Here is a 10,591-nt window from a genome sequence, read left to right on the forward strand (position 1 = left end):
GATAAAGCCCATAACACATCTGGACAGCAGTTGCATAGACCTTGAGCCTGCATACTTGCTAAAGTCATATTAGATAAAGAAGGCATACTTCCTTGGCTTCAGTACAGCATTGGGCACAGGTGCTGGAAATGAACTACATGACGAACTGAAATCTGAAATGAACCAAACCAATTTGCTAATTTCCAAATATGGTAAAAGCACGCTTACCCATCCTGGAAGGAGCAAGTTATCAAAGGTGACCGGCCCTCAGGACACTGCTTAACAATAGAAGGTGCTCAAGAAAGTCTGTTGGATGAAGAAATATTCCAGATACAGGAACTGAGACTATTTTATTTTGGCTGTTTTTAGGGAAATTTTCAAAAAAATATACTGAATCTTTCCCAACTTTCATAAAAAAATACCACATAGTGAATATTCCAGATGAAAATTATCACCTGTCGTCACAATGGGCGATATATATGTTAATGCCCTGCTGAGCCGTGCCTACACAGAGCTGCCCACGGTGGAGCCAGGGAGGCCTCTGCCTGTTTGCCACGGCTTTCCATGAGCTGTCAGAGGGCATGCCTCCCAAGGTTCCCTTTCCCCTCTGGGTTCTTCAACGTAATCCAGTGACCCCCAGAAACCTTGGGGACCAGTTTGTCAGGGTGGTGGGATATTTTCCAAGTCTCTCCATGGACTTGCGTGGTCTTTGATGTGAAGGCTTCGAGCCCTCTGTCTTAGGTAATAGAACGGCTGTTACCTTTACTTCAGGATTAGGTTTTCTACAGTGGACCATGCCTTCTGGACTTGAGCCTCAGCATTTAATTCTTTCTGCCTCAGTAGAACAATGCCGTTGGACAGGCTGACCGCTACGGTCTCTTCCATTTCTAAACCTCTGTGATCCAAAATCCAACAGCTGTTCCAGGAACAAATGATGCCAACGTACAAATGATTCCAGAGGAGAGAGTGAGAGAGCCCCCTCCCATCACACAACTCATTTTATGAAGCCCTGAGAGCGAAACCAGACAAGGGCAGATTAAGGAAGGGAAATCACAGCCAATTCTATACCTGAACAGAGAAGCGAGAATCCTAAACAAACAGAAGCAATCTGAAGCAAGCAACGTATAAAAAATACTCCAGAACCAAGTGAGGTTTCTCCGAGGAGTGCAAGGTTGGTTTAATAATAGAAAAACTACCATACTTAAAAACTGAAGTAGAGTAAAAGCACATGATCATTGTAATGAAAATAGAAAAAAATAAAGAAAAACATCAGAAATCTAAGAATAGAAATTTCTTAATGTGAAAAGAGCATCTACAAAAAAATGTAGCAAACGTGCTTACTGATGAATCTTAAAAGCAATTTCTTTGAAACAAGCAGAAAATGTAGACTTCTGAAAATATCATTTAAACTAGCATTCCACAAATATAAAATACCTAGGAATGAACTTAGTAAGGCATGTGCCAGACCCTGCCACATTGATCTTCGAACTTAATGCAATCCCAGCCACAATCTTGAACAGGGAATCTGAGGAAGAGCAAAAAGAACTAAGATACATGAGAGAGAGAGAAAAAAAAAAGACAGGAAAACAAAGGAGGGAGTTTGTATTACCAGTTCTAGCAAAACTACCACCATGCTATAGTAAATCAAATAATGTGCTGGCAAAGGGGTAAACAAACAGGCCGAAGGAACAGACTTCACAGACCAGAAAAAAACCCACAGGTTCATGCAAATGAATGATGGGAGAAGCACTGCAGATCAGTGGGAAATAAAGAGACTATTCATTCAATAAACTGTGGTCCAACAACTGTTTATCCATTTGGAAAAAAATAAAACTGGACTGATACGTCACACAGGCCCAGATGTATTCTACCAAATGTTTAAAGAACAATTAATACCATAAAAATCAATTACAGATGAGCTAAAAACTCAAATGTATAAAGTAACCATACTCCAGTAAAAATTAATTTAAAAAATAAAATAAATAAAATTTGCACTTGAAATAAAATTTGAATCTTTTAGAAAATGTTTTCATGAACTCAGAGAAAGGAAGGAGTTCTTAAACTAGACACAAAAAGTACAATCCATAAAGAAAAAGAATAGTAGATTTGACCATATTAATATTAAAACTTCTCTACAGACTGGAATAAAATATTTGCGATCTACACATCCAGTCAATGACTTATAAACTAGAACATATAAAGAACTCTCAAAACTCAACGGTAAAATATAAAACAATCCAGTCAAAAAGTGGGCAAAAAACATGAACAGGTACCTCACCAAAGAGGAGAAACAGATAATAAATAAGCATGTGAAAAGATATTCAAATCATTTCATACTATATGCAAATGTCAAACAATTATGTAGTACACCTGAAACTAACATAACATTGTACACCAACTATATTTCAATTAAAAAAAGATATTCAATATCATTAGCCAACAGGGAAATACAAAATAAACCTCAATGACACATCACTACATACTTACCAGAATGGCTAAAAAAAAAATAGGGATAACACCAAATGTTGATGAGGATACAGAGGACATGCTCTGCAACAAGAGAAGCCACCACAATGAGAAGTCCACGCACCACAACAAAGAATAGCCCCTGCTCACCACAACTAGAGAAAGCCCACGTGCAGCAACGAAGACCCAACACAGCCATCAATCAATCAATCAATCAATTTATTTTTTTTAAAAAAACACATCGTAAAGAAATGGGGGTGGGGTATGTGGTAGAGTCACAAACTAGAAGATATTTGCAAGACGTATAACAAGCAAAGGATGAGTAGTCAAAATAAAACGATCCAATAGAAAAACGGGCAAAGGAGATGCGCAGAGCTAGGCTCCCGTCTCCCAGCCAAGTCTCCACAGGTCTGGCAAGGCAGTGGGGGTGGAGGTGGGAGTCTCCTGATCCCTTGTATTATTTCTGCCTTCACAACCACGCTGGGGAGGTGAGGGCCATGTCCTTCACTATCCTTTTATAAAACCTGAGAAAGCTGAAGTCTAAATACAGAAAGACCACTTGCCAGGGAATCTGGGGACAGCACACACTGCTCTCTTCTCTCAGTGCCTGTCGTCTGGGACAGCACAGATGACAGTCACAGATGGTCCCGTCTGCCTCCCACAGGAAGAAAATCATGACTTGCTGATGCCAGGAACTCCCAGATCCCAAAGAGCTGGTTATCCTGAAGGTCCCCCGCAACCAGAGCCTCTTCAAGTACCTCCTGTCTCCATCCTTTCAGCTCTCCATCCCCTGACCCATCACTAGAGGTATCTGAGCAGGTGTCCCCTCTTCAAAGCTCTTCACCGAGGTCTCCCATAGCACCACACCTGCCCACACCTCCACCTCTCAGCTCAGGCACCTTCACAGCTTCAAGGCCTCCACACGGCCAATGCCGGCACGTGCCCTTGAACATGCAGTGTTCTTACACCCCCTCTCCTCTCACACCTAAGTCTGGTCCTCAGCCTCTCTCTCTCCTCAGTCTGACCATAAGCTTCCTGAGGTCAGGATCCATCCTCATTCTCTCTGATACCTGGAGCACGGCACAGGTATCCATCAAGTCTGCTAACTTGAGTCTGCTGAGGTTACTTAAATCAGTGGCTACGGACTGTGTTATTATTATATTTTTAGATTTATACCTATTAATCTGATGCATCTTTACTGTCTCCAAATCCCAAATTCCACAGTAAGCCCTCTAAAAAGGAGGTCAAAGCACTCTGGTCCTATTTCAATACATAGATAACACTTAAGTTACACATACCATGCAGCCAAAGTTGAGAGACCTGATATGCATATAAACGTAAACAGAAGATGGAAGCGTTTTACATTGAATATAATGGGCAACAGACACATGGTTGAAGGCCATAAATGTGAGGTTTTCAGTGCTTTTTGTTTTTGCCTTTAAAATACTGACATCCTAACATTCATTTGAATGGAAAAGATATTATTAGCCTCTGTATTAATTAAGTTTTACCCTGGAAACATCTTCAGGTTTTTCTGGACTTGTTTTCTGATCATTAAAAGATAGATGTGCACACACACATTTAGAAAGCAAACACGCACCTTAAAAAATTACTTTCCTAGGCTCTTAGAGTTACTTTCAGGAGGGAACAGCAAGCTCAGTGCCTGGGGTTTAAAGCATAAATGTTAAAAAGCCTTCCTATCAGAGCTGCCAATTTGAGTCTACATTCAGTGGAATTTTTATTTTATACCCTGTTTTTAAGATGTTCAGGACAATCTCCAAAAAGATCAAGTTTCCAAATATCTAAAAGCATATAATTTACATAAGCATACTGAGAAGTTGAACTATATAAGTCTTACAAATAACATCTCATCCTATATCCTGCATTCTTGAGCCCACTTTCTCTGACCTGAAAACAGGCAATCTTTCACAAAGAGGAGACTTTGATAGTGTCTGACGCCACCAAAAATAAGTGTGCATGTGTGTCTTTACTGGAGAGGAAAAGATCCTAAAATCCTTAAGAAAATTAATTTTGGGAGGGAATGGAAGTAGATTAAACAATATCACATGATTGTCCTGTCATTTAAATACAAAGCAGAGATAAACTCTAATAAAGAAAGTCAGTGACCTTCTAGATTATTCTGTGGGAAAATCCAAGGCACTCTGAAATTCACATTTGTCTTTCTTCTAGCATTGCTGGTCTGTGTCACAAGCCAAAGCAACTACTCCAGATTAAAAAGATCAGAAATTAACTTTAGGCTTCTAATCTTCAGATTTCAATTTTTATCAAGAAAATTAGGGCTTCCCTGGTGGCGCAGTGGTTGAGAATCTGCCTGCTAATGCGGGGGACACGGGTTCGAGCCCTGGTCTGGGAAGATCCCACATGCCACGGAGCAGCTGGGCCCGTGAGCCACAATTGCTGAGCCTGCGCGTCTGGAGCCTGTGCCCCGCGACGGGAGGGGCCGCGATAGAGAAAGGCCCGCGCACCGCGATGAAGAGCGGTCCCCGCACCGCGATGAAGAGTGGCCCCCGCTTGCCGCAACTGGAGAAAGCCCTCGCACGAACCGAAGACCCAACACAGCCAAAAATAAATAAATAAATAAATAAATAAGAAAATCCTTTAAAAAAAAAAAAAAAAAAAAAAAAAAAAAAAAAGAAAATTATACTTCCTTCTATCGTCTTAAAAAACTTTCATTACCTATGGGAGCAGAAACAACAAAGGCCCTAGAACTTCTGAAGGAAAAACTGTAATTCAAGAATGAGAAATCATTTCATAACCTGCTGCCCCTACTCCCCCAATCTAATTTTATCACACACATGCAAAAGGACAGTATCAAGGAAGGAATCACAAACTTTAACAAAATACCAAGGAAAAATGACAAATGAGCAGAGATCTTGCTGGCAACAACTTAGATAAAATTTGAAAAGGTAACTGCAGTGTAAAAAAAAAAAAAAAAAAAAAGAATCAGCTTTTCCTATTATTCATATGGTAACTTTGAATGCCAAAATGGGCTCAAAAACAAAAACAAAAAAGACAAACGGGGAAATGCCAACAATAAAAGGAGGGCAATACAAGCGACCAAAAAAATTAGGTGTTTTTTTTTTCTTTTCCTTTTCTTTAAATGTAGGTCAAATATTGAAATCTCCCACCAAGATTAAGTCCACAGAACAGTCCTACCTTTTAGTCACTCTATACCCTTAACCTGGTCAGTTGACCCAAGATCTGGGCCTCCCATTCCTGCTGGGCCCACAGAAAATCCCCACCTGGCCCTGTGTGGGATGCTTCACTAATAAACAACATCTAATTTCTATTTAATACTTTGTCAGAAACAGACATAGGCACTGACCCATGAGGCAGTCATGGTCTCAGGTTCTAGTAAAACAGACATGCATTCAAAGCCTACCTTTTCATGTGACTTCAGATAGCGTACTCAGCACCTCTAAATCTCAGGTTTCCTTATGTATGAAATGGACTAATCACTAATCATCAGAGAAACGAAAATCAAAACCACAGTGAGACGTCATCTCACACTTGTCAGAATGGCTATCATCAAAAAAACAACAAGTAAGTGTTGGTGAGGATGTGGAGAAGAGGGCGCCCTCGTGCACTGTAGATGGGAATGTAAACTGGTGCAGCCATTGTGGAAAACAGTATGGAGGTTCCTCAAAAAATTAAAAGTACAACTATCATATGATCTGGCAATTCCACTTCTGGGTATTTATCTGAAGAAAAGGAAAACACTAACTTGAAAAGGTATCTGCACCTCCATGTTCACTGCAGCATTAATTACAATAACCAAGACAAGGAAACATCCTAAGTGTCCATGATAGATGAATGGGTAAAGAAAATGTGGTGTGTACACACACACACACACACACACACAATGGAATATTATTCAGTAATGAAAAAAGAAGGAAACCCTGCCATTTGCGACAACATGAATGGGCATTCTGCTAAGTGTAAAAAGTAAGACAGAGAAAGACAAACACCATATGATCTCACTTATATGTGAAATCTAAAACAAAACAAAACAAAACACCAAACTCAAATGCAGAGAACATACTGGTGGTTGTTAGGGGGTAAGGGGTGGTGAAATGGGTGAATGGAGTCAAAAGGTATAAACTTCCAGTTATGAAATAAATAAGTCCTGGGAATGTAATGTACTGTGTGGTGACCACTAATAATAATATACAGTATTATATACAGATGACCCTTGAACAACATGGGTTTGAACTGTGAGAGTTCACTTCACTTGGATTTTTTTCCCCAATAAATACATACTACGGTATTACAGATCCACAGGTGGTTGAATCCAAGGATGTGGAACCTCAGATATGGGAAGGGGAGGGTGCACTGTAAAGTTATATGCAGATTTTCAACAGCACAAAGGGTTGGCACCCCTGATGCCCAAGTTGTCCAACTATATATACATATATCCAATGATTATGTTGTACATCTGTAACTGATATAATGTTATATATAAATTATATCTCAATAAAAAAGAGATGCAATCCACTAAAAACTCAATGCATGTGTTCTGCATCTTTAAGAAGCTATTACATGTTTCATTCAGAAAACATGAATTCATAAACTCCGCAATGGCAAAGACAAAGTCCCAAACAAACACATTTTACCACTGGCACCTCTTGCTTTCTCTGTATATGGAAGGCTTGGCCACCAAATGATTAGACATTTTTTTTCCAATGTGAAAATGAGCACCATGAAAATAAAAACCACCCAAATGCCCTTCAATTGGCGAATGTGCAAACAAATTAGTCTATCCATGCAATGGAATACTACTCAGCAATTACAAAGGAATGAACCACTGACACCTGCAACAACAAAGACGGCTCTCAATTATGACGAGTGAAAGAAACCAGACACTACCCGACCCCCCCAAGATAGCACATACTCTAAGATTCCATTTAGATAAAGTGCTAGGAAATGCAAACTTATCTAGAGTGACAGAAAACAGGTGGTTGCTTGGAAGAAAGAGGCCAGAGGGATTACAAAAGGGCAAGAGGAAACTTCTGGGGGTGATGGGTATGTTCATTACCTTGACTGGCATGTTGGTTTCATGGCTGTATACACGTAAAACACACCAAATTATACACTTTAAACATGTGCAATTTACTGTATGACAACCATACCTCAATAAAGCTGTTTGAAAAAGGGAAAAAGACCATTAAAAAAAAAAACAAAACAGATCTTCCTGGCTTGGTATATTGTCTTTAAACCACCCTCTTTTCCAAGCAGGTATATGTCCTGAAAAGTCATGAAACTACAATACCTTTCCCCTTAAGTGATCTGCATTAATGAACAAAACCTTAATAATCCAAAGACTTAAATATAACAATAGCTAATTAATATTTACATAGCTGTGACTATGTGCCAGGCACTATTTTAAGCACTTTTCTTACATTAACTTATCTGACCCTCATACCAACACTATTTTAGAGATGAGTAAACTGAGGCACAGAGGGGTTAAGTAATCAGCTCAAGGTCACACAGCTGGTAGCTGGAGGAGCTAGGATTTGAACCCAGAGAGTCTGGCTCTAGAGTTCGTTTCTGTACCCACTGTGCTTACTGGCATATACAATATAAGAAACAGTACAGGAAAATCAGAAGCAATGAATATTGCACTTGCAATATACTTTTCTTTCTCACATTCACAGAATATAAATATCCACTACATTTTGTAGCATACACAAGACTAAATAAAACACAACAGGACCTTCAGTCTTCTTTTCCCAATTAACAGATGGAGGAAGGAGAGACAGAAAAGCTGGACAACTTGCTTAGGACACAGAATAAATGGCAAGTTGATCGGTTGGTCAAACCAACTAGGAAGTTGGTTTACCACATTCCCAGTCCAACTCTCTTCACTGCCTTCAAATTCCTAATTATTTTAAGTAAATCTGTAAGGGAGAAAAACCGAACATACAGCAACGTGGAAAATGTGAAAGTCATTTGCTATTTCTCAAATACCTTACTAGTTCCTGAATTCCATCCACAGGATCACAACCTCTGACTGATACTGGCCTGGAGTCTTTTTTTAAAGCGCCCCACATGATTTTCATGAGCAGCTAAAGTTGAGAAACCCCAAGACATATTAGATTTAGAGTTCTCATTTTAAAAAGACAGATGAAAGCAAGGTGCCAAAACAGCTTTGGTAAACTATGGCCCAAAGTTTTCCAAGCTGATATTGAACTACTGAATACCTGTAGGATTTTGAGTTCAACTTTAAATAAATTAAAAATATGCACAAAGTACATGAGATATTATCACAGCAAAAGTTACATAACAATGCACGGGACTGACATTCTCAACTTTTTAGAATGCTAAATTGGCATCTTGACATGAAGCTGATGGATAAAAGCACAGAAAAAACGTGCCATGTGTCCACTGCATTTAAAGTATGGAATAAACTGACCATATATTGTTTCAGAAGCACAAGTTGAAAAGAGACAGTCTTTGTCTTCAGTCCATGCAGGAATCAGCGGTCTCTGAACTTAAGGTGCACTTCGTAGGGAAGATTCTGACTCAGTGGGCCTGGGGATGGAGTCAGACTGTGTTTCTAACAAGCTGCCAGGTGATAGATAGACCACACTTGGAGCAACAAGGCCTTAAGTAACTTGAATATTGGCTGTAAAATTAGCCAGTTGGCCTGCAAATGTAGTTATGTCTAGGATCCAAGAAATAATTGTCAATACGATTTATTCCTAGTCCGGGGGAAAATAAAAGGAGGAGGGAAATAGAGGAAGGAGCAAGCGAATACTTGTTACTTGTTTGTATAGTGTAGCAGGACTAAGAACCATAGAATACTGTTACTTGCCCCGACCCAGTAGCTGTCAAGGTGACAGAATGTAAGCCCCATGAGATAAAGGGGTTTTATTTTAATTTACGCAGAATCATCATGGCCTAGTGCACACTAGGTACTCAACAAATGTACTGAATAAATGAATGAATAAGTATATACAAACACAATCTATATTTATGTCACAACCCAAAAAATGTCTGGAAAGGGGAATCTATCTGTACATATAGGTGTTTGATACAAATACCTGGCCCACTCACTGTACTCCATTTTGTCCCACCTCCCCCCCCCAAAAAAAAGAATTTTCCAAACCAACACCTCCACTGTCAAGCCCAGGCTTCCCGTACCCTTATGTTTTGTTTTGTTTTTTTAAAAAATTTATTTAATTACCCTTATGTTTAAAACCATGGAGAGAGGTGGAAGCAGAGGGAGAAGGATTCAGAAAAGGTTCACTAATCAAAGGAAAAAACCAGAGGGGGAGAGGAGATGGGCAAACAGTTTAGTTCAAGGGAAGGAATATCTTAGGTTGTCAGCATTTCCAAGTTCTTACCTATGATGGTGAGAGGGTTTGGGTTCGGGCTTTTATTTGTTTTGTTATTGTCCAGAGTAACTGGTGAAGTAGTACCTAGTTGTGCGGCAGGCTCTCAAGCCAACCTTTAGAAGCTTGGGAATTCGCGTTTCCGGCTTACTTCCCGCTTCCCCGGGCTCCCGGCGCGTAGAGGAACTCTGCCACCGCCCAAACACAAAATGACCTAAGCTGCTTCACTGCGAATTTGAAGCCACAACCAGGATTGAAGATGGCGGCGAAATACTAAGCGAGCGGCCCGGGAAGCGCGCGGAATCTGCCCAAAAGAAAAATGGCCTCTGAGCAGGATCTCGCGGCTTTCAACGAGAGCCCAAAACAAAAATGGCGGCAAAGGACGATTACGTAGAGGCCGAGAACGAAGTGAACATCATTGGTCCGTGAAGAATCAGTTACCCACTGTGCTAGACAGCAGGGGTGATCGAGAGAAAAATAAAACGCAGTGTTCCTGTAGTACAGAGTGCTTCCTTTTTTTTTTTTTTTTTAAACCTCTTTATTGGAGTATAATTGCTTTACAATGGTGTGTTAGTTTCTGCTTTATAACAAAGTGAATCAGCTATACACATACATATATCCCCATATCTCCTCCGTCTTGCGTCTCCCTCCCACCCTCCCTATCCCACCCCTCCAGGTGGTCGCAAAGCACCAAGCTGATCTCCCTGTGCTATGCGGCTGCTTCCCACTAGCTATTTTACATTTGGTAGTATATATAAGTCCACGCCACTCTCTCACTTCACCCCAGCTTA

The 10,591-nt window shown here is 40.1% G+C and overlaps 1 long non-coding RNA gene across 1 annotated transcript in view; it reads right to left on the reverse strand.

Annotated features, from left to right (window-relative positions):
• LOC130704878 (uncharacterized) overlaps window positions 1-9,971 on the reverse strand; it is a 48,269-nt gene extending 38,298 nt beyond the window's left edge. Inside the window, exon 1 of the long non-coding RNA XR_009005427.1 lies at window positions 9,813-9,971. This is a non-coding gene — a long non-coding RNA (uncharacterized LOC130704878). The remainder of the gene's footprint in view (window positions 1-9,812) is intronic.
• Between the last annotated feature and the right edge of the window lie 620 nt (window positions 9,972-10,591).

Source organism: Balaenoptera acutorostrata, chromosome 15, assembly GCF_949987535.1.
Source record: "Balaenoptera acutorostrata chromosome 15, mBalAcu1.1, whole genome shotgun sequence".
NCBI classification, from domain to species: Eukaryota; Metazoa; Chordata; class Mammalia; order Artiodactyla; family Balaenopteridae; genus Balaenoptera; species Balaenoptera acutorostrata.